Consider the following 23,345-nt stretch of genomic DNA (forward strand, 5'->3'; position numbering starts at 1 on the left):
CAAATCAAAGAAGTGTATTTTCGTTGGATACGGAGGTCAACAGTTTGGGTACCGGCTTTGGGATCCCGAACACAAGAAGATCATTCGTAGTAATGATGTGGTATTCAATGAGAAAATGCAGCAGAGCACTGAATCAGAAACAAAACCTGTTGAGCCGTGTTTTGTGGATCCTGAAGAGGAGTCTACAAATTCTGGTCAGAAGACTCAGTCAGAGCAAGAACCTGAAGCAATGGCACCCCCTCCACAACTAAGAAGGTCCACTCGTAGTACTCATGGGAAGCCTCCTCAAAGGTATGATGGGACTCTTAGTTATTTGCTGCTCACAGATAATGGCGAACCTGAATGCTTCACGGAGGCATTGGAGGTTGATACCAGGAAGGAGTGGGAGTTGGCCATGGATGATGAGATGAAGTCATTGGAACAGAATCAAACGTGGGATTTGGTGGATCTGCCCAAGGGGAAGAAAGCACTGTCAAACAAATGGTAAATACAGGCTGAAGGAAGAGCAAGGCGGGAAGAAGCGATACAAGGCCAGACTGATTGTAAAAGGATTTCAGCAGAGAGCAGGTATCGACTTCACAGAGATCTTTTCTCCTGTAGTCAAGATGAGTACTATTCGAGCGGTGCTGAGCATGGTGGCAGTAGAGGATCTTCACTTAGAGCAGCTTGATGTGAAGACGGTCTTTCTCCACGGAGATCTCGATGAGGAGATATACATGCAGCAGCCGGAGGGATACATTGCAGCTGGCACGGGTGACTTAGTCTGCAAACTAAAGAAAAGCCTCTATGGTTTGAAACAGGCACCCAGACAATGGTATCTCAAGTTCGATAGTTACATGCTTGAGATAGGATACAGGAGATGTCAGGAGGATCACTGTTGCTACTTCCGTGACTTCGGTACATCTTACATTATCTTGCTATTGTATGTTGATGACATGTTAGTTGCAGGAGCTAGCATGCATGAGATTGCAAAATTGAAGCTGAAGCTGTCAAGAAAATTTGCAATGAAGGATCTAGGAGCAGCAAAACAGATCCTTGGGATGCGGATCAGCAGAGATAGGTCTAAACATATCCTCAGACTATCTCAGGCGGAGTACATCAGCCGAGTACTCAGGAGATTCTGCATGGAGGGTGCCAAACCTGTTGGCACACCGCTGGGTGCCCATTTTAAGCTCTCAAACGGGCAAAGTCCGAAGACGCGGGTGGAGGAGCTCAATATGTCAAAAATCCCGTATGCATCGGCAGTGGGGAGCTTGATGTACGCTATGGTGTGTACGAGACCAGACATTGCTCAAGCAGTGGGAGTTGTGAGTCGCTTCATGAGCTGCCCAGGCTTGGAGCATTGGCGCGCGGTCAAATGGATACTGAGGTATCTGAAAGGCACTGAGCACATGTCATTGTGCTATGGAGGTTCTGAGATCCGGTTACAGGGCTATGTGGACTCAGACATGGCAGGGGACTTGGACGGCAGGAGAAGCACGATAGGGTACTTGTTCACCTTGGGCAGTGGAGCCGTCAGTTGGATTTCCAGGTTGCAACCAGTTGTTGCATTGTCGACTACGGAGGCGGAGTATGTGGCAGCCACAGAGGCGTGCAAGGAACTAATATGGCTTCAAGGCTTGATGAAGGAGCTTGGGAAGGAACAGAAGGATTGCATGTTATATTCAGACAGTCAAAGTGCAATTCATCTGGCGAAGAATTCAGCTTTTCATTCAAGGACGAAGCATATTGACATACGGTACCACTTCGTGAGGTCATTGCTCGAGCAGGGACTCGTCAAGTTGGAGAAAATTCATACAAGTCAGAATCCTGCAGATATGTTGACGAAGGTCGTCACGGTGGAGAAGCTGAGGAGCTGTTCAGCTTCTGCTGGTCTTCATGCTTGAAGACGTTGAGGAGGCATCGTACCGATTTCACTAGGATGATCCAGTTTCAGTGGGAGCACAGAGGAGAACCAAGTAACAAGAGAATATACCCAAGGTCTCCAAGTGGGAGATTGTTGGGGTATGTGGAGACCTTTAGTGATGAAGAGAATTGAAGGAGAATCAATTCTGAATAGTTCCGTCTGGTGGACTGTCGGAGTCGACTCGAGTTACAGTCGAGTCGACTCGGGAACAGTCGAGTCGACTCGAGGTCTGTCGAGTCGACCCGAGAGGAGAAAGCCGCAAAAACCATGTTTCTGTCTGGATTGTCAGAGTCGACTCGAACTACAGTCGAGTCGACTCGGAGCATCGTCGAGTCGACTCGAGATACAGTGGAGTCGACTCGAGATCGTGCCAGTCATACTGGAAGTTGTCCAGACGTGCCCGAGTCGACTCGAACTAAAGCCGAGTCGACTTGAGCTCGCGGAAATCATACGGATGAGTTTTCTTTTGGTGTTTTGTTGGCGTTTCGACGGCTATGATCATCTGAAGGTCTTGAGACTATATATAGGACTCATGAGAGCCCTAGGGTTATAGCGATTGGCCGTATATTTGAGAGATACTCTTGTTTGTGAGGCTAGGGTTCTAGAGAAGAAGAGGATTGGGATCCTACTTCTTGTGCAAAGGGAATTCTGTGTGAATCTCTTGTAGATCGATCGCTTGTGATCGTTCGGGTGTGTGCTATCTCTGTAATCAGTTCATCCTTATTGAGATTTGGAGCGGTGGAGGACGTAGGCTATTTGTAGCCGAACCTCGTTACATCTTTGTGTTTGCTTTGCTATTTTCTTCCTTCTTCTTCCTTTGATCTTTGATAATCCGTTGCGGTGCTCAAGTGTTTTACCCTACTGATACCACGGGGTAATCTTTTGCCCTTCGTAGGCGGAGCGAAGAGGTGATCCTTGAGTCCGGAGTCGAGGGAGCGAGAGAGTGCTTATCCGTTTGTATCTCTCTTGCTTGTCCGACGTCGGTGGCGGCGCTGGTGTGAGTGGGTTCCTGCGTGGGGTGCCGACAACATTAGGGATCCAAGGAGCTCTTCAAGTGGAAGCTTGTTCAACTCCTTAGCTTCTTGGATTGCCGTCACCTTGGCTTCCCATGACCTTGGTAGACATCGAAGAATCTTCCTGACAAGCTCACTGTTAGTATAGTTTTTGCCAAGGCTTTTTAGGCCATTGACAATGTCAGTGAATCTAGTGAACATGCAAGTGATTGTTTCATTAGAATCCATTTTAAATAGTTCATACTTATGAACCAATATATTTATTTTGGATTCTTTGACTTGATTCGTGCCCTCATGGGTCACTTCAAGTCTATCCCAAATCTCTTTTGCAGAATTGCAAGTAGAGACTCTATTGAATTCATTCCTATCTAGTGCACAGTAAAGCACATTCATTGCTTTAGAATTGAGTTGTGCCTTTCTCATGTCGTGTTCATCCCAATCCTTTTCGAGTTTGGGTACAGTGACCCCCTCTACATAAATGGATGGGATGTATGGCCCATTTGCTACAATGGTCCACATCTCATAGTCTTGGGCTTGGATGAATATTCTCATCCTAGCCTTCCAATATGAGTAGTCAGATCCATTAAAGAATGGGGGTCTTTGGGTGGACTGACCCTCAATGTGAGAAGATCCAAATGGGGTTGTCATTTTGATCTTTGACTCTTAGGGTAGAAGAGTTTAGGCTCTGATACCACTTGTTGCCCAGATAGACAACCCAAGAGGGGGGGTGAATTGGGTTTTAAAATAATTTGACTATTAAAACTTTTGTGGATAACTAATTAATGCTTTTGCGAGATGATTAATTAGTTTCTATGTGCGGTGAATGAAATGCAAGAGATAGAGAGAGACAAACAATCACAAACACAATGTTTTATAGTGGTTCGGAGCTAACCCTTGCTCCTACGTCCACTCCCCAAATCTCACTTGGGAATTCACTATAACCCCTTGGATTACAGCCGGTTGTTTTCCAAGCTCACAACCAAACTTGTTGTTTTACGAGCTCACAACGAACTCGGTCGGTTTTCCCAGGCTCACCGACTAGAACCAACCCGATTGTTTTCCCGGGATCACAATCGAATCCTTACACGTTGGTTTTACACTCGGCTCACCAACCAACCTCAATACCCTTGATTCAATCCCCCGATTGAACCAAGCAAAGACAAGATGGAAGTAAAAAGGAGTAACAGAAAAACAGAGCTTCTCAAAAGCAGATAAATAACAATATAAACAAAAGAGAAGTTAGAAGCCCTCAAACACGTTTGAGTTGGAGTAGAGTAGGGCTTCTTGAACTTCGGGTCTCCTCTTGAATGTCTGGTCGACTTGAATGCAGGAGGAGATCTCTTTCAATGTTGGAAAGAAGTAGGTGGATGCAGTTAATGTTGCTCTTCCCTCTTTTCCGTTGAAAACCAGGTTGCATAGATTGAAAGCTTGATTACTTTGAGTGGAATGGTTGTTCTCTTTCTTGCTACAGTCTTCTGTGGCTATTTAAGCCATCCCCCACGGAAACTAGCCGTTAGAGACCTTTTTCTGCCCGTTCTGCACACTCTGCACAGCCTGACAATATGTCCGTTGGTGGGTTGGAGTCGACTCGCGCGATCAGGAGTCGACTCGGCTGTAGTGGGAGTCGACTCATGCTTTTCTGGAGTCGACTCGGCAACTGTTCCGGATTTGAATTAAAGTCGCCTCTTCGACTGGGAGTCGACTCGACTTGACCCGGAGTCGACTCGCCAACTTCTGGAGCTAACTTGGCATTTTCGGAGTCGGCTCATCCCATGGAGTCCGTGGATCTATTTTTGAACTTGGTCCACTCGAGTCGACTCGACAATCCTGGGAGTCGACTCGGCGCTCAGAGCCCAAACTCTCGATCTACTGTCTTTTGGCTCGTCCAGTCTTGGAGTCGACTCGAACTGTTCCGGAGTCGACTCGGCTCTCAGTTTCTGAAACTTAGTCTTCTGTGTTTTTAGTGAAGCGCTGCCTTGGAGTCGACTCGAGCTGTCTGGGAGTCGACTCGAATCTCAGAGACAGCAAATTGGTCTTCTGTCTTCTTTGGGGTCACGGTGTCTCGGAGTCGACTCGTGCAATGCGGGAGTCGACTCGAATCTCAGAGTCCGAAAAACGCTCTCTGACTTTTGCCTTGTGTACTGCTGAGAGTCGACTCTCACTATCTTTGGAGTCGACCTGCCAACCATCGGAGTCGACTCGCGTTCCACAGGAGTCGACTCGAATCTCAGGGTCGAAAGCCGCTCTCTGACTTTTCTGCCTGTAACTCCTTGGAGTCGACTCGGTAAACATCGGAGTCGACTCGCGCACTTCAGGAGTCGACTCGCTGACAGATTTTGAGTTGATGCTTTCTGTTTGTCTGTCTGTTCTCAGTTGGAGTCGACTCGTAATGGTCAGGAGTCGACTCGAGCCCGTGCCAGTGATCCTGATACGCTTGGAATCGACTCGTAATACTCTGGAGTCGACTCGAGTCTCAGACTTTGGTTCAAACTGACTTCTTAACTTATCCAAAATATTATGAACCAAGTCTTGAGACACTTAGACAAGATTTTCACTGAAACACTCAATTGAATTCATTAGTAAACAACATATATACTCTAATGCTTTGAGCTCATCAAAATCAAATAGGGTTTTAATCAATCACTCCACATATATAAATTCATCTAAAAAGGATGCATCCTCCCAACTGCAGAACAGAGTCTATGACTCTTCTTCCGCGCACCCAAGCGACTCCCCAAATTCCGCAATGCAACTCAAGCTTCCAGCCGTCCGTGAGCCAGGATCTGAGATCTGATTTCCCGCACCCAAGCCTAGCATCCTGATTCCATCCGCACCAGTGATCAGCTCCCTTCCCGTCTTGACCGCAATCACCTCCCAAGCGTCCGTGGAGCACCCGCATCCAAGCTTCCCGCTCCACAGCGTCCATGCGGAGTCTTTCCATCTTCGCCAGGACGATCCCGTTCGTCCGCTCATCCCAGCACTCATTCGTCCGCTCATCCCAGCACTCGTTCGCCCGTCTCATCCGTGATCACCGCCTAGCCATCCGCCCACCTCCTCCGCCTGCGTCCGTCCGCCTCCCAGCAGCATCCGCGCGTCGTCCTCAACCGCGATTGGCTCCCGTGCTTCCGGATCCGCATCCAGCCATCCATGGTGATTCTCCCGCATCAAATTCCTTGCAAATCTTCCGTTTCCGCGTCTGCCTCTTCCCCGTTTCAGAGCTTCCGCAATCAACGTCCGCGAGCAATCTTTCGAAGTCCCAGCATCCCGTGAAGCAATCAACGTCCGCGAGCATCTTCTGCACCCATCTACACGTTGTCCGCACCCGTGATCAGCCCAGCCGTCCGCAAATCACCCCTCCACGTCCGCTCTGCGTCCTCAGCATCCCACGCACGATCTTTGGCGTCTGTTAGCAGCTCCTCTCCATGCGTGATCAGGGGATCATCGCTGGTTTATGGGTTCTGGGGATCTATATGAAGAGGGTCTTCTCGGCTGAGGGGGGAGGATCGGGGGATTCTAAAAGAGAAGAAGAGAGGAGCCGGGTGGCTGGAGTGGAAAGAAAAAGAAAAAAAAAGAAGTAGAGAGAAACAGGGGATGCCCTGTTTCTGTTATTAAAAAAAAAAAAAGAGTGAGAAAGAGAGAGGAAGATGATGAGCTAAAGTTCTTGGTGATGGGTGAAGGGAGATCATTTGGTGTATCAAGTTCATGATGTAAATTCTAATCCTTTGCTTTAAATAATCTATCTTTTGATTATGTCATGATTCTTATATGTTGAAAATTCTTTTATGATTTATGCTTATTGATACATGTCTTCCTCGATTATTTGATTCATCGTTGACGTTATAAGGCACGTTGAATGCTTAAAAAAAAGAATTTATGTTATCAAGAACATACTCCATAATTAAATTTTATCTGCTTATAATTCTTAAAGAAAACAAAAGAATCATAGAATTTATTGCATGAATTTGATATTATCGAAGGAGATTCTGGATCCCAACACCATCTTAATCTATCCTAACTTTGATTCTCTATTGACTGTTTTATTTTCTATTTGCAAAACATCATCTTAATCCATATGTTTATTGAATCAATTAATCTGAAATTAAGCTAATAATCCATAGATCGTTCCCTGAGAAATCGACCTCGGACTTCCGAGTTATACTACTTGTGCGATTCTCCTGCAGTTGGGAGAACAGTTTTATTTTTGCACCAAGTTTTTGGCGCCGTTGCCGGAGAACGGCTGAGTTATTAGTATAATTTTAGATTTAATTTTTACATTAATAGTTAGTATTTTTCTTTTCAAAAAAAAAAATTAAATCTTTACTACTATTTTTAATTCCCTGCATAGTCTGCATCAAACTCTGATATCATAGAAATTAGCCGTCTGATTTGACTCAAATTTGGTCAGATAGTGCAAGACACATTGTTCGATAATCTGAACGGTCTGATTGATATTCTGACATTTTTAATACCATCATATTAATACGAAACTTTGCTGCTTTCTACTTTGAATTTTCTGCATTTAATTTTTAGAATAAGAAATTTATTGTTATCATATCTTATTAACCCTTGTTGCTAATTGAAAATTGAAAAAAAAAAGAGAGGGAAAACCTAAAATTTCAAATTTTAAATTTCAAATTCAGACTTCAACTCATAAAATTTAAAAAAAAATAAATAAATAATTTGCTTGATCACCTATTCAATGAAATTTAATGTCATGTCATAAAATATTAAAAAAAAATCTCTTGACTGTTGCATATAGTATAAGGCATCAGCATAAAATATTTTAAGGGCTGAACCCATTTAAAAAGATAAGGTCGGGATTTCATCACTCGTCCTTAGCCCAAAAATCACCCCAGTGTATAAATATCCTAAGCTTAACTAAAATCAACTAGACGTTGGCCCCTAAGGACATTCGAGCTCAATAGGACGAAGACCACCGAAAGTTGCACCAATTTCGCTCTGTGGCTTAGTTGATGTCTAGGCAAGCTTTGTCCCTATAAGGGAGACAGTTCATCTGTTCGAGGCAAGTGGGTTTTAAGTGGGACCTTTGCGAACGCATCGTGACCCCTCCACTTACCTGGGAGCTTACCTGGTCAACTCGGTTCATTAGACCGGATTGGAGGCTTAGGTGCCCTCTTCAAACCAGTTAGGAGCTGTCTAGAAATTTAAGAAAAATATTAGAAATTGAGGTGTAATGTTTTGTTGCATGTTTAATTGTAAATAGATTTTCGTTTTAGGGTATCTTTAGTTAGTACTTATATTTATTTAAAAAAAAAAAGAGAGGAAAATATTTTGCATGCTAAAGTGGAATAGGGACAACACCGGTCGATTAAGTCGTACAACTTTAGATCATCCCTTAGGACATACCCCTGAAATTTCTTCTCAATATCTCACACCTTGTGAGATGGCTGATTTAAATGAAGATGCGGGGAGTCACCACAATCGAGAACGTGAACCCCATATTATGACCCTAAGACAATACCTACAACCGGCTAGGACTAGTCAGCCTTCATGCATAATTTTTTCCGATAATGTAGGACATTTTGACATCAAACCCGGGGTAATTCAATTGCTGCCCAAGTTCCACGGGTTAGAGTCCGAGAGTCCGTATCTTCATTTAAAGGATTTTGAAGAATTGAGCATTACATTTAGAGTGCCAAACGTCACCGAGGATGTCCTCAAGTTGACATTGTTCCCTTTCTCTCTAAAGGATAAGGCCAAAACATGGCTAAACTCCTTGCGACCTAGATCAATAAGAACTTGGCAAGATATGCAGAGAGAATTTTTAAAGAAGTTCTTTCCCACACAAAGGACCAACTTTTTAAAAAGACATATTAGCAATTTCCAACAAAAAGATAATGAAACATTTTATGAATGTTGGGAAAGATTTAAAGACCTTCTTCTCTCATGCCCTCATCACGGATTCGAAACTTGGAGAACCATTAGCTTCTTTTATGAAGGTTTATCTCCACAGTTGAAACAGTTTGTAGAGACCATGTGCAATGGTAGATTCTTAGAAAAACAACCTGATGAGGCATGGGAATATTTGGATTCCCTTGCTGAGACTGCCCAACTTTGGGATAACGGGGATAGAAACACCAAGTCTTTACCTAAGCCTACTAGCTCTGTACAGGGAGGCTTTTACAACCTCAGAACTGAGGATGATCTTCATGCTAAAATGGCAGCCCTCACTAGGAAGGTAGAAGAAATTGAGCTTAGGAAGGTTGAGCCTGTCAAGACTATAGAGCTTAGAAACGAGTGTTGTGGTATCTGCGATATGTCGGGTCATACTACTACAGATTGTCCCACCATACCGGCATTCAAAGAAGTCTTGCACGATCAAGCAAATGCTATGAACTCCTACCAAAAGCCTTATAACGATCCATACTCGAATACCTATAACCCTGGTTGGAAGAATCATCCAAATTTTAGGTGGAGAAATGATCATCCTCAACAGTCACACCATTCAGCTCCTCCACCTGCACATCCTACTTTTGCATTACCACCCTCTCAAAAGCCAAATATCGAGGATACTTTGCAATCCATACAAACTTTTCTACAAGGTCAAGCGAATATCAATGCTCAAAATACTCGAAACTTTGAAGATATAAGGAACCAATTGTCAATGTTGACCACCGTCCTAAGTACACAAGAGAAGGGTAAGCTTCCAGCTCAACCCCAACCTAACCCACAAGTGCACGGTAGTAATAATACGGCTCCTTCTAGTTCGCATACAGAGCATGCAAAGAGCATCATGACTTTGCGTAATGAGAAAGTCATTGATCAGACCGTCCCATTGAGACCGCAGGTCACTTCTAATTCTGATGCTCCCAAAGTCGATGAAAGGGACAAAGAAGAAGTTGAGGTCCCAACTTCTACCAAGAAAGTTGAATGTCCTTTTCCTCCACCTTTTCCACAACGGTTAAAGCCGTTGCAAAATCTCGAACCTAATTCTGAAATTCTTGAGCTTTTTAAGCAAGTAAAGATCAACATACCTCTTCTTGATGCAATCAAACAAGTACCCTCATATGCCAAATTTTTGAAGGACTTGTGTACTGTCAAACGCCGATTAAATGTTAAGAAGAAGGCATTTTTAACTGAAAATGTGAGTGCTATTTTGCAGCACAACATTCTCCCTAAATTTAAGGATCCAGATTGCCCAACCATCTCATGCATCATAGGCAACTTTAGGATAGAGCGAGCATTGTTAGATTTAGGGGCAAGTGTGAATCTGTTGCCATATTCTGTATATGAGCAACTTGGTTTAGGTGAGTTGAAGCCAACCTCCGTCACTTTGCAATTAGCTGACATGTCAATTAAAATTCCGAGGGGGATTATCGAGGATGTATTGGTTCAAGTAGATAAGTTCTATTTTCCTGTCGATTTTATCGTATTGGACACACATCCGGCTTCGAACTCACAGTCTCAGATTCCGGTCATTTTAGGACGTCCATTCCTTGCAACTTCTAATGCATTGATTAATTGTAGGAATGGCGTCATGAAGCTTTCTTTTGGTAACATGACCTTAGAACTGAACATTTTTAATGTGTGCAAACAACCTAATGATCCCGAAGAGAGTAAGGAGGTTGATTGGGTTGAAACTATCGCGGAGGAATATTTATTAGCTGAAGCATTTAACGATCCATCCGGCGATAGTTTAATTGATTGGTGTTCTAATGGCACCAATGAAGATGATTTGTTGGTCAAACCTAGTATGAATTTTTCGAACGCCATGATGATCAATGGATGGAGACCAAAAGTAGAAAAATTTGAGCAGTTGCCACCTCGAGAAGCAAAGATAGTACCATCCCATGAGCAAGTGCCTAAGCTCGAGTTAAAACCTTTACCAAAGGAACTCAAGTATGCCTTTCTTGGACCCGAGGACACTTACCCTATAATTATCTCGTCTGATCTTAATCATGACCAAGAAAGAAAATTACTTGGTGTTCTAAAGAATCATAAAGGAGCTTTAGGGTGGTCTATTGCCGACTTGAAGGGGATTAGCCCCTTAGTTTGCACACACCGGATATATTTGGAGGACAATGCCAAAACCACAAGGCAAATGCAACGAAGGTTGAATCCTACGATGAGAGATGTGGTTAAGGCAGAAGTCCTCAAGTTGCTTGACGTGGGTATTATTTACCCAATTTCCGACAGCAAGTGGGTAAGCCCTACTCAAGTCGTTCCTAAGAAATCGGGTTTGACGGTAGTAGAAAATGAACAAGGTGAACTAGTTCCAACTCGTGTCCCGACGAGTTGGCGCATGTGTGTTGACTACCGAAAGCTGAATTTGGTCACACGAAAGGATCACTTTCCTCTACCCTTCCTAGACCAAGTATTGGAGAGGGTTGCAGGGCATGATTTCTATTGTTTTCTCGATGGCTATTCGGGATATTATCAAATTGAAATTTCACCGGAAGATCAAGAGAAGACTACCTTCACTTGTCCTTTTGGCACATTTGCTTTCCGACGAATGCCATTCGGGTTGGGTAATGCACCTGCAACATTCCAAAGATGCATACTCAGCATCTTTGAAGACATGAACGAGAAATTTTTGGAAGTGTTCATGGACGACTTCTCCGTTTTTGGCGACACATTTGATGATTGCCTGTCACATTTACAAGCTGTCTTAGCTCGATGTATGGAAAAGAACTTGATACTGAATTGGGAGAAATGCCACTTCATGGTGCAAAAGGAAATTGTCTTAGGACATATTGTTTCATCGAAGGGCATGGAAGTAGATAGAGTTAAGACTGATTTAATTGCTGAGCTACCTGCACCCAAGACGGTTAGAGATGTTAGATCATTTTTGGGTCACGCAGGATTTTATAGGAGGTTCATCAAGGACTTTAGTGTCATAGCTCGACCATTATGTAACCTCCTATCCCTTGATACACCGTTCAATTGGACTGAAACCTGTCAAGAGGCATTCGAAAAGTTGAAGTCTATGCTTAGCACTGCACCCATCGTGCGACCACCTGATTGGTCATTACCTTTTGAGATTATGTGCGACGCTAGCGACTATGCGATAGGAGCTGTCCTAGGACAACGCAAGGATAATAAGCCATATGTCATTTACTATGCAAGCAAGACCTTAAACGATGCTCAAATGAATTACACTACCACCGAGAAGGAATTGCTTGCAGTAGTATTTGCCTTAGATAAATTTCGCTCTTATATCCTTGGTGCTCCTATTGTTATCTTCACGGACCATGCGGCACTAAAATATTTGTTGGATAAGAAAGATGCCAAACCACGCTTAATACGATGGATACTTCTACTCCAAGAATTTGACATCACTATCAAAGATAAAAAAGGAGTAGAGAATGTGGTTGCTGACCATTTATCACAATTAGTTTTTCATGATTCAGTGCCACAGTTTTCCATCAAGGACTCATTCCCTGAAGAGCAGTTGTTTGCACTTTCTAGTATACCATGGTATGCAGATATTGTAAATTTTCTTGTTACAAGCCGGATGCCGGAGCATTGGGGGTCGACAGATAGAAAAATTTTCTTGCGCGAAGTAAAGAATTATTACTATGACGAACCCTATTTGTTTAAATATTGCAATAATCAAATCTTTAGACGATGCATACCGGATCATGATATACAAAGCGTACTTACTTTCTGCCACACTGATGCTTGCGGTGGACACTTTGCCTCTAAGAAAACTGTTGCAAAAGTTTTGCAATGTGGTTTCTATTGGCCCACTATGTTCAAAGATGCTCACGAGTTCTGCAGGACATGTGATCCATGTCAACGTATTGGAAGTCTAACTCGTAGGCAAATGATGCCTCTTCAACCCATTACTATTGTCGAAATTTTCGATTGTTGGGGCATCGATTTTATGGGCCCATTTCCACCATCTTTTGGATATGAGTACATTTTAGTTGGTGTCGAATATGTGTCCAAATGGGTAGAAGCTGTTGCTTGTAAGACCAATGATCACAAACCCGTCCTGAAGTTTTTAAAAGAAAATATTTTTTCACGATTTGGGATGCCTAAGGTCATAATTAGTGATGGTGGAAAACACTTTTGTAATAAGCCTTTTGAGACATTATTAAAAAAGTATGGTGTCACCCACAAAGTTGCTACCCCATATCACCCGCAAACTAGTGGCCAAGTAGAATTAGCCAATAGAGAGATCAAGCGTATTTTAGAGAAAACGGTGAACCCATCACGAAAAGATTGGTCCTTGAAACTATCAGATGCATTATGGGCCTATCGTACTGCATACAAAACCATTCTTGGCATATCTCCCTACCGGCTAGTCTATGGAAAAGCGTGTCATCTGCCTGTAGAAATAGAACATAAATCGTATTGGGCAATTAGAAAATTGAATTTTGATTTACAAGATGCCGGTCTAGCTAGAAAATTGCAATTAAACGAGCTTAATGAGATTCGCAGAGATGCTTATGACAATGCTAAAATTTGCAAAGAACGAATGAAGATCTTACATGATAAATCAATTTTAAAAAAATCTTTTGAACCTTTGCAAAAAGTTCTTTTATATGATTCTCGCTTACATCTGTTTTCTGGTAAGTTGCGATCGAGATGGACAGGTCCTTACATTATAAAAACCGTTTTTCCACATGGGGCGGTTGAGATTGAGAATCCACGGGATGGTAGAATTTTTAAGGTAAATGGACATAGGTTAAAACCTTTTCTTGAGAATTTTGCAGATGAAGAGGACTCCTTTTCCTTGGAGGAGCCTTCTTATGACTGAGCATGAAGGCAAAGGTATGTGTATATTAGTTAGGATTATTTTTCTAGTTTTATAGGTTTTATTTTCTGGATATCAACAGCTCAAGGTATTCTTCTTCTCTTCAATATTATTTTCTCTACTGTCTTTCATTATAGCTTTCTTGTATCTATTACATTGAGGACAATGCAATGTTTAAGTTGGGGGGAGGGAAGAAAAAAAAAAAATTGCATTCTTTTCTAAGCAAATGCACATGTATTTTCATATTGAGTTTGTGCAACTATTAAGGCAAGGAATACATGCGTACTATGACTGATCAGAGACCTATTATTAGATCTCCGCACATGTATTTAATGATTATAGGAAGGCCTCAGGAGTTCACATTTGTTTAATGCATTTTTATTAAGCCATATCTGTAAAAGAAGTACGAGTATCCTTGTCCGTACTATAAGGTTCTTGATTTGGTTTTCACATAAAGATAGAGATTGAATACCCCGGCTAGATCATCTAAGCGCCTTATGTTCCGACCTTGGTTGACCTATAGTCACGTTGCAGTCACATTATATGGTTCAGTTTACCTTCTCTATCTTGAAAAAAAAAAATTAAAATAAATAAACAAATAAATGAGGAGATGACAAGTCTAACCTCGTGGCGTAGTCTGGTTCGAGTAATTAAGCCCGAGGGGTGTTTCACCTAATGCCTTGAGCCAACTGGATCAGGAGTTGTTGCTGGGGGTCCAAACCGAGAACGATTGGCACAACGGTGTGAACGGGGTTCCCTTTGAGTTGCTTTGATTGCGCTTCGCCCTCCGCCGTGAAACCTGCAAGCAAGCCTCGCACCACCACCGGGGTAGTGGGGGCCCTCCGACGATCAAGTCAGAGGAGATCGAAGGAGAAGGAGAAGGAGAAGGTAGCAGGTGAGATGATACTCTGAAAGATATATCTTACCCTCCCCCTTCCCCCCCAGCCTCATATATATCAGGCTGGGGGGTTTTTTCGGGGATTCGTCATCGTGTGGCACGATGGGGCTGCCACTGACATGGCCGTTACAGGGCGTCGTGGGGCAGCGCTGGGTACAGCCATGGCAGGGCATAGTGGAGCTCCGCTTTGTACGGCTGTTACAAGGGATCGTGGGGCAGCGCCGGATACGGCCGTTGCAGGGAGTAGTGGAGCAGGGGGCCGCGGCGTGCCTCAGAGGAACAGTCTGTTGTTGTCGAGAGATTGCCGACTCGGGGTCGGATTGCTGGATCAAGGGGCAGCCGACTCGGGGTCGGGCTGCGGAGCCGAAGATATCCGACCCGAGGTCGGATTGCTGGATCAAGGGGCAGCCGACTCGGGGTCGGGCTGCGGAGCTGAAGATATCCGACCCGAGGTCGGATTGCTGGATCAAGGGGCAGCCGACTCGGGGTCGGGCTGCGGAGCCGAAGATATCCGACCCGAGGTCAGATTGCTGGATCAAGGGGCAGCCGTAGTCTTCCTGGGCGCGCGTGCCGGTCACGTGGGGCATGGTGGCTAAGTTCCCCCGTAATAGTAGCCCCCCACTCCCGAGCCTGGAACCAGGAGGGGAACGGGTGAAGGGAGTGATGCTTCGAGATTGCCGCCATCCCTCGAAAAGGCGCGCGCGCTCCGAGCTTCCCGCCTTCTTTATGGCGTATGGCCGTTGTCGCTGATCTGGCGGTCTGCGGATTTCGGCGGACATCCTTCCTTAATGGCGTCGATTCGCCTTTGGGGCGCGAACAAACTTTCGGCAGCCAGGCGTCCTCTGGCGTCACCGAGGCGTCACCCGCCTTTCCGCCTATTTAACTGGGGGCCCTCCCCCGTCCGCCTTTCTCTTCACAGGCATCTTCAAGTTTCTCCCTCGTGCCGCTGCCGTTGCCGCCGAACTGTTCGTTCGCTCCTCCTTTGACGCTCTCGGAGCCGTTCTTCCTTCCTTTCCGGTGAGTTGCCCCACTCTTCAATTTAGGGCTCTCCGTACTTTCTCCTTTCGTGTTAGTGTACTCCAGTCGTTCCGGTGCCTTCCCCCCTCTTGACCCCGTCCTGACCATAGGTTCACTGGCCATTAGGGATGGACGAAGTAAGGGCGGACCGCATTCAGTCGGAGCTGGTCCCTGAAGACCTAGATAGGTTCGTGGCCCGGTACCACCTTCCCGAAGCCTGCAACATTACGCTCCCGGGGCCTGAGGAGAGGATGTCCCATCCTCCTCCAGGGAAGGTCGCCATCAATGAGGACATCCTTCGGGCTGGGTTCCGCTTTCCCCCCTCGGACTTAGTCGTGCAGGTGCTTCGGGGTTTAAGAGTGGCGCCGACGCAACTGGTGCCGAACTCATGGCGCACCCTGACGGCCTTCCAGGTTCTCTGCCGCATGCATGAGGTTCCCGCCACCCTGAATGTCTTTTGGAAATGCTACGGCCTGAGCGGCCACCCCCGGGACAGAGGGTGGTGGTGCTTCGCGGCGCGGCGAGGGTGCGGCCTCGTCAAGGATGCTCCTTCCTCCATTCACGGCTGGAAGGAGCGTTTCTTTTTCATTGACGTAGATCCCTCTTGGGGAATCGGGATAACCTGGGAGACGCCGATGAAGTCCCCGATCGGCTTATCGAGGTTGTCGAGGGAGGAGTCCGATGTCGTTGCCGTCTTGAGGGGGCTGGTTGCCGAAGGCCGGCTTCCCCCGGTGGCCCGCCTTATTTCCAAGGATGCCTTGGTGAACGTCGGTCTGAGCTCGGTCCCCGCCGACCGTGAGCCCGCCACCACTTCTTTTTTAGCTCTTTTCTCCTCTTTCGTTTCTTCTTTCCATCAGTTTCTCAGTCTCCGACCATCTCGTCCTTTTTGCAGAAATCGACGACGTCATGCGGTCGGACAAGGCGATGGCTGTCAGTAGGGCGTCCCTACTGGAAGCGGTCCGGAGGAAGAAACGGACTCCTCCGAGCGGGGTCCCACCGGCGAAGAAGTCCCGCCAGCAGGCGACCCCGACGCCGACAGACGGGTCCGGACCCACCGATCAGGGGGACGCTGCGGGCTCGGACCGACAGTTGACGCCGTATCAGCCCTCCGGTGATGAGACTACCGCTTTTCCGGAGGCATCACCCGGGCGCGCCCGAGACAGCCGGGTCGGACGCGATCGGTCCCCAGCCCGGCCTTCGACTCGGTCGGCTTCGGATGATACGAGAAGGAGCGCGCCGAGGCCCCGGCCGAGCGGGATCCTGTCGATTTCTGGAGCGGCCCCCGCCCCGAGCACGGTCAGCACGACTCTCCCCCAAGCAATGGGTAAGGGTAAGGCCGCAGAACCACCGTCCGGCTCCGGGGCGAAGTCGGGGTCAGCCTTCACTTTCGCCGGCGCCCGAAACCTCATCGAGACGGTGCTGCTGGAGAGTGACCGTAGGCGGGTCCGGCAGATGGGGATCCCTGACGTCGGAGCTGCCAGCTGCGTCTGTCTTATGTCGGTGAGTGTTCTTCTGGCCGCTTTCGTCATTTATAGGCTCTATTGATCCCCGCCTGACGCCCTCATTTTTCCTATCTCTTAGCTCGCCCAGTACATGATCCGTCTGGAGGAGAGCCACGAGGAACAGGCGAGGCTTCTGGCGAGGGCCGAGAGCCGACTGAAAGCTGTAGAGGAGGGAGGCCAGGCTGCGGCGGGGAGGACGACCAGGGACCTCGAGACGAGGCTCCAGGTGGCCGAAGAGCGGGTACTCGGCTTCGCCGCCCTCGAGAGGCAACTGTTGGAGACTCAGGAGCAACTCAAGGTTGCCTCGGGTCTCGAAGGCGAGATCAAGAAGGCGGAGGAGCGGGCCGAAGAGCAGTCCCGGAAGGCTGCCGACTTCCGGGAGAGGTGGGAGAAGGCCCAGCAGTCAGCCGACAACGCCCGCAACCGAGCCCAATCTCTTGAAGCCAAGCTGGCCGAATTGGAATCGGCCTTGGAGGAGTCCCGCGCGAGCAACCAGGAGCTTCATTCGCGCCTGGAGGAGGCTGAGGCTGCTCGCGTTGCTGCCGAGGCGAAGCACATGGAGGCTCGGGCCGATCTGCTGAGGGTCTCCTCCGAGGCGGATGACCGGATTGTGGCGAAGGTCATGGAGGCGAAAGCTCAGATTACGGAGCGAGCGGAGGCGGCGCTGGCCGAGAAGAGCGCGGAAATCGGGCGTCAGGCGGTACAGGCCTATCGTCAGTCCGCCGAGTTCATCCGTGACATGTCGGATGCGGGGTCCGACTCCTTTGCCTTAGGCTTCGATGAAGGCCTGGCAAGGGTGTCCACTAAATACCCCGGAATTGACCTGAGTGGGGTCTCCCTCCTCGACTCCCCTCCGATGCCATTGCCCGCCGGTTCTCTAACCGTCTCCCTACCCTTCGCGGACGTGCTCGCCGTTCCCGATCCAGGGGTTCCTCCAAGCTGACCCTCTGTACTTTTTCTTTGTTCTTTTCTTTGTATGTTGGCGTTTTGCCATGTTGTATGGGTCTCGGCCCTGATGCAACAAAAGTTAATGCAAACAAAGTGTTTCCTCATTTCACTTTCGTCCTTCCTCTTTTTAACTCTTGGTAGCGTCTCGCCGACTCCTGACTCTTGAAGTTCCTCCGGCACTAGGCCAGGCATCCGAGGGTTAGGCCTCAGGAAATCCTTCCGGCGCTAGGCCAGGCATCCGAGGGTTAGGCCTCAGAAAATTCTTCCGGCGCTAGGCCAAGCATCCGAGGGTTAGGCCTCAGGAAATTCTTCCGGCGCTAGGCCAGGCATCCGAGGGTTAGGCCTCAGGAAATTCTTCCGGCGCTAGGCCAGGCATCCGAGGGTTAGGCCTCAGAAAATTCTTCCGGCGCTAGGCCAGGCATCCGAGGGTTAGGTCTCAGAAAATTCATCCGGCGCTAGGCCAGGCATCCGAGGGTTAGGCCTCAGGAAATTCTTCCGGCGCTAGGCCAGGCATCCGAGGGTTAGGCCTCAGGAAATTCTTCCGGCGCTAGGCCAGGCATCCGAGGGTTAGGCCTCAGGAAATTCATCCGGCGCTAGGCCAGGCATCCGAGGGTTAGGCCTCAGGAAATTCTTCCGGCGCTAGGCCAGGCATCCGAGGGTTAGGCCTCAGGAAATTCATCCGGCGCTAGGCCAGGCATCCGAGGATTAGGCCTCAGGAAATTCTTCCGGCACTAGGCCAGGCATCCGAGGGTTAGGCCTCAGGAAATTCTTCCGGCGCTAGGCCAGGCATCCGAGGGTTAGGCCTCAGGAAATTCTTCCGGTGCTAGGCCAGGCATCCGAGGGTTAGGCCTCAGGAAATTCCGCTCGTTGGTCGGCCAAGGCTGGCGCAAGCCGAGGCGACCGGTCGGGGCTTCAGGCTAGTCTGCTCCCGGGATGATCATCGGGTTAGCCTGGCATCCGAGGGCCGAGCTTCGGGAAATTCCGCTCGTTGGTCGGCCAAGGCTGGCGCAAGCTGAGGTGACCGGTCGGGGCTTCAGGCTAGTCTGCTCCCGGGATGATCATCGGGTTAGCCTGGCATCCGAGGGCTGAGCCTCGGAAAATTCCGCTCGTTGGTCGGCCAAGGCTGGCGCAAGCCGAGGCGACCGGTCGGGGCTTCAGGCTAGTCTGCTCCCGGGATGATCATCGGGTTAGCCTGGCATCCGAGGGCCGAGGCTCGGGAAATTCCGCTCATTGGTCGGCCAAGGCTGGCGCAAGCCGAGGCGACCGATCGGGGCTTCAGGCTAGTCTGCTCCCGGGATGATCATCGGGTTAGCCTGGCATCCGAGGGCCGAGCCTCGGGGAATTCCACTCGTTGGTCGGCCAAGGCTGGCGCAAGCCGAGGCGACCGGTCGGGGCTTCAGGCTAGTCTGCTCCCGGGAGGATCATCGGGTTAGCCTGGCATCCGAGGGCCGAGCCTCGGGGAATTCCGCTCGTTGGTCGGCCAAGGCTGGCGCAAGCCGAGGCGACCGGTCGGGGCTTCAGGCTAGTCTGCTCCCGGGACGATCATCGGGTTAGCCTGGCATCCGAGGGCCGATCCTCGGGGAATTCCGCTCGTTGGTCGGTCAAGGCTGGCGCAAGCCGAGGCGACCGGTCGGGGCTTCAGGCTAGTCTGCTCCCGGGATGATCATCGAGTTAGCCTGGCATCCGAGGGCCGAGCCTCGGGGAATTCCGCTCGTTGGTCGCGCGCCTGTCGCTTGCCGCTCGACGGGATTTCTCCGTGGCCAGCTACGATCGTATTTCTCCTATTCTCCAAGCGTCGCCTGGGGAACACCAAAAGGGTATTAAATGCTAATTGAGGCATTACCTGGGAAATCGGATCGCCAGTTGCTGCTTGCAAGGAGTGTCAGTTAAGCGGCCGCGATACGCGCGCTCTTCGAGGCGGATGCGGCCTGGGCGCGAGCGGAGATACGTGGGCCGTGGGATACACACCGCCCGGAGTGTCCTGCATGAAGAATGCAATTAAGGAGAACGACGCTTAGGAGATCGTGGGAGGATACGCCTCGAGAGCTGGAACGGCTCCGGATTCGGTGCACCCACCTTTATTGGAGCCACCCGCATCGGAACGACCGGGGGGCCACAGTTTGGCTATAAATATAAGTGTAGGTGCGGTGGAGCCTCCCAAGCCGGAGCTATTCAGGTTGCCATGGATCGTGGACCTCCTCTCCGGCATGTGGCTGGGGAACCCCTGCCGGAGGAACGGGAGGCGCGCCCCTCGCGACTTCCGCCAACTAGCCGTTTCATCTGGGATCAACAAGGAGGTTCTCCCCGGCGGAACTCCGCTCTAGGCGTTTCATCCGGGATCACATCCCCCCTCCTTTCAGCCCCGCCTCCCGATTGAGCTCTGCGCCAGACGCTTCATCCGGGATCGCGCCTCCTCGCGCTCTTCTCCCTTGTATTCCTTCCCTCCCCTTCTCCTGGGGAGGACCGGAATATCCCTTGGAGGTGGCGTTCCTCTGGAGGCAGCGGGAACTTCTTCTGCGGCGGCTCCTCATCTTTTTCGTGAGGCGTCGATGGCGCCTCCGGGGGGAAGCACCCACGCCCGGTGGGATTGCAGCTGCTTCGGATGGAGGGTTCGGGATCCCAGATCTTCAGCTCCACGGAGTCTCCACCTCTTCCTTGTTTTCTTTACTCCCCAATTCCCCTCTGGGAATTCTTTGTAATCACACGAACACACCGTTGTAACCAGGAATTATTGAAATGAAAAGAATTGTACATTTTTCGAACTGTCTTCCTGGCTTTGTCGTTCTACTGGTAATACGCCCGCAGGTTAGCGGAATTCCAGCTCCTCGGAATTTCTCGACCATCTAGGGCCTCCAACTGGTAGGAGCCAGGTCGGTTTACCCAGCGAACCCTATACGGGCCTTCCCAATTTGGCGCCAGCTTCCCACCTTCCGCGGGTTGAGATGCTTTGGCTCGCCTTAGCACCAGATCTCCGATTCTGAAAAGTTTCGGTCGGACCTTGGAGTTATAATATCGGGCCACCCTCCGCTGATACATCGCCATTCGAACCTGCGCCATTTCTCTTGCTTCTTCCAAGAGGTCCAGGTTCCCTCGGAGTTGCTCCGAATTGGCCTCGGGTCGGTGCGCGGCCATCCGGGGCGAGGGGAGTCTGAGCTCCACGGGAACAACCGCTTCCGTGCCATAGGTTAGGCTGAAAGGTGTCTCCCCGGTAGGGGTCCGATGCGTGGTCCGATACGCCCAAAGGACATTCTCGAGTTCTTCGACCCAAGCTTGCCCCGTCCGACCGATTCGCGCCTTAATTTCTTGGAGGATTGTCCGATTTGTGACCTCGGCCTCACCGTTGGTTTGGGGATGCGACACAGATGTGAACCGATGCTCGATCCCGAACTCCTCGCAGAAATCACGGAAATGCTTGTTGTCGAACTGTCGACCATTATCCGAGATGAGGACTCGGGGTACCCCAAATCGGACAATGATGTTTTTCTTCACGAACTTCCGGACTTGCGCCTCCGTGATAGTGGCCAGCGGCTCTGCCTCCACCCACTTGGTGAAGTAGTCGATTGCAACAATCAAGAATTTCCGCTGGGCTGAAGCGACGGGGAATGGTCCGAGGATATCCATTCCCCACTGTGCGAAGGGCCAGGGTGCGGTGATTGGTGCCAAGGGGACAGAAGGGACTCTCTGGACGTTGGCGTGGCGCTGGCAGGCGTCGCATTTCCGTACATGATCCTTTGAGTCCTCCAACAAGGTAGGCCAATAATAGCCTTGCCTCATGATCTTGTGCGCCAAGGACCTAGCCCCCAAGTGCGATCTGCAAACGCCCTCGTGGACTTCGCCGAGGACGTAGGCCGCCTCCGAGGGGCGGAGGCACCTTAAGAGGGGGGCGGTAAACGAGGTCCGATACAGCCTCCCTTCATAGAGTACGTAGTGGGCGGACTTCTTGACAAGTCGCCGAGCTTGATCTTCGTCTTCAGGGAGGATCCCTTCGGCGAGGTAGGCGACGAGCGGGTCCATCCAAGACGGCTCCGGATCAATCGCCATCACCGCTCCAGCCTCGCCGATGCTCGGGGCCTCCAGGGTCTCCAGGTAGATTGCCCTCGACAAGTTGTGCGCCTCTGCGCTCACCAAGCGGGACAACCTGTCGGCCCTAGCATTTTCGCTTCTGGGGACCTGCTGGATGTCGACACTGCCGAGATCGGGAATGAGTGCTTGCACCTTCCGGACGTAGTTCTGCATGGTCGGGCTCCGGGCCTCGAACTCTCCACGGACCTGCCCGACCACCAGCTGGGAGTCGGTGAAGACCTTCAAACGCCGGATGCCGAGCTCCCTGGTGAGTTTGAGTCCCGTGACTAGGGCCTCGTACTCCGCCTCGTTGTTGGTCACTGGAAATCCAAATCTCAAGGCATACTCGGCTATCACTCCATCAGGACTGGTAAGGACCAGCCCGGCTCCTCCACCCTCGGGGTTCGACGACCCATCGATGTGAAGCGTCCAGGTCGGGAGGTCAAGGCTGGGCGTTTCCGGCGGTCTAGGTTCCGCCTCCTGCACCGTGCACTCAGCGAGGAAATCCGCGAGCACCTGGGCCTTGATGGCGGGTCGAGGCTGGTAGCGGATGTCGAACTCACCGAGTTCTATTGCCCACTTCACCAGCCGTCCCGCATTCCCGGGGTTGCTGAGGATCTGTCGTAGTGGTTGATCAGTTAAGAGGGTGACAGAATGGGCCTAGAAATAGGGGCGGAGTCTCCTGGTCGCGGTCAGCAGCGCGAAGGCGATCTTCTCAGCCTTCGTATACTGCGTCTCGGTATCCCGTAGGACCCGGCTGATGTAGTACACGGGCTTCTGGAGCTTTGCCTCTTCCCGAACCAGCACCGCACTGACCGCGGTTGGGGAGACCGCCAGATAGAGGTAGAGCATCTCCCCTTCTTGCGGCTTGGACAGTAGGGGAGGAGACGCCAGGTATTCCTTGAGCTGGTCGAATGCTGCTTGACATTCGGCCGTCCAGAGGAAGTCTTTCGGGCGTTTTAACACCTTGAAGAATGGTTGGCAGCGTTCGGCCGATTTTGCCACAAATCGTCCAAGCGCGGCGACCCTTCCAGCGAGCTCCTGAACCTCCTTTACTTTGATCGGAGGGGACATACCTTGGATGGCCTTGATTTTGTCCGGGTTGGCTTCGATACCCCGCTGGTTGACAATGAAACCGAGGAACCTCCCGGCCGAAGCGCCGAAGGCGCACTTCGCTGGGTTCAGCTTCATGCGAAACTTCCGCAAGGTGGTGAAAGTCTCCTCCAAATCCGCGATGTGCTGGTCTGCATGGCGGCTCTTCACCAGCATATCGTCC

The 23,345-nt window shown here is 49.6% G+C and overlaps 1 non-coding gene across 1 annotated transcript; it reads right to left on the minus strand.

Annotated features, from left to right (window-relative positions):
* Positions 1 to 8,735: 8,735 nt before the first annotated feature.
* On the minus strand, positions 8,736 to 8,844 carry LOC120113217 (small nucleolar RNA R71). The gene has a single exon (XR_005515018.2). It is a non-coding gene; the product is annotated as a small nucleolar RNA R71 (small nucleolar RNA).
* Between the last annotated feature and the right edge of the window lie 14,501 nt (positions 8,845 to 23,345).

The sequence above is a fragment of the Phoenix dactylifera genome, chromosome 4, assembly GCF_051530095.1.
Source record: "Phoenix dactylifera cultivar Ajwa chromosome 4, Ajwa_hap1_PhDact_Kaust_v1.1, whole genome shotgun sequence".
NCBI classification, from domain to species: domain Eukaryota; kingdom Viridiplantae; phylum Streptophyta; class Magnoliopsida; order Arecales; family Arecaceae; genus Phoenix; species Phoenix dactylifera.